Below are 1,738 nucleotides of genomic sequence, written 5' to 3'. Positions count from 1 at the left end.
ACTGTACACAGTTACCACTGTACACAGTTACCACTGTACACAGTTACCACTGTACACAGTTACCACTGTACACAGTTACCACTGTACACAGTTACCACTGTACACAGTTACCACTGTACACAGTCACTACAAGACAGTTACCACTGTACACAGTTACCACAAGACAGTTACCACTGTACACAGTTACCACTGTACACAGTCACTACAAGACAGTTACCACTGTACACAGTTACCACAAGACAGTTACCACTGTACACAGTCACCACAAAACAGTTACCACTGTACACAGTCACCACAAGACAGTTACCACTGTACACAGTCACTACAAGACAGTTACCATTGTACACAGTCACCACAGAACAGTTACCACTGTACACAGTCACCACAAGACAGTTACCACTGTACACAGTCACCACAAGACAGTTACCACTGTACACAGTCACCACAGAACAGTTACCACTGTACACAGTCACTACAAGACAGTTACCACTGTACACAGTCACTACAAGACAGTTACCACTGTACACAGTCACCACAGAACAGTTACCACTGTACACAGTCACCACAAGACAGTTACCACTGTACACAGTCACCACAAGACAGTTCCCACTGTACACAGTCACCACAAGACAGTTACCACTGAACAGAGTCACCACAAGACAGTTACCACTGTACACAGTCACTACAAGACAGTTACCACTGTACACAGTCACTACAAGACAGTTACCACTGTACAAAGTCACTACAAGACAGTTACCACTGTACACAGTCACTACAAGACAGTTACCACTGTACAAAGTCACTACAAGACAGTTACCACTGTACACAGTCACCACAGAACAGTTACCACTGTACACAGTCACCACAGAACAGTTACCACTGTACACAGTCACCACAAGACAGTTACCACTGTACAAAGTCACTACAAGACAGTTACCACTGTACACAGTCACCACAGAACAGTTACCACTGTACACAGTCACCACAAGACAGTTACCACTGTACACAGTCACCACAGAACAGTTACCACTGTACACAGTCACCACAAGACAGTTACCACTGTACACAGTCACCACAAGACAGTTACCACTGTACACAGTCACCACAAGACAGTTACCACTGTACACAGTCACCACAAGACAGTTACCACTGTACACAGTCACCACAAGACAGTTACCACTGTACACAGTCACCACAGAACAGTTACCACTGTACACAGTCACCACAAGACAGTTACCACTGTACACAGTCACCACAAGACAGTTACCACTGTACACAGTCACCACAAGACAGTTACCACTGTACACAGTCACCACAAGACAGTTACCACTGTACACAGTCACCACAGAACAGTTACCACTGCACACAGTCACCACAAGACAGTTACCACTGTACACAGTCACTACAAGACAGTTACCACTGTACACAGTCACCACAAGACAGTTACCACTGTACACAGTCACCACAAGACAGTTACCACTGTACACAGTCACCACAGAACAGTTACCACTGTACACAGTCACCACAGAACAGTTACCACTGTACACAGTCACCACAGAACAGTTACCACTGTACACAGTCACTACAAGACAGTTACCACTGTACACAGTCACTACAAGACAGTTACCACTGTACACAGTCACCACAGAACAGTTACCACTGTACACAGTCACCACAGAACAGTTACCACTGTACACAGTCACTACAAGACAGTTACCACTGTACACAGTCACCACAG

The sequence above is a fragment of the Cherax quadricarinatus genome, chromosome 26 (genome assembly GCF_038502225.1).
Source record: "Cherax quadricarinatus isolate ZL_2023a chromosome 26, ASM3850222v1, whole genome shotgun sequence".
Classification (NCBI taxonomy): domain Eukaryota; kingdom Metazoa; phylum Arthropoda; class Malacostraca; order Decapoda; family Parastacidae; genus Cherax; species Cherax quadricarinatus.
The sequence above is the reverse complement of the archived record's forward strand: the minus strand, read 5'-3'. Positions refer to the sequence as shown.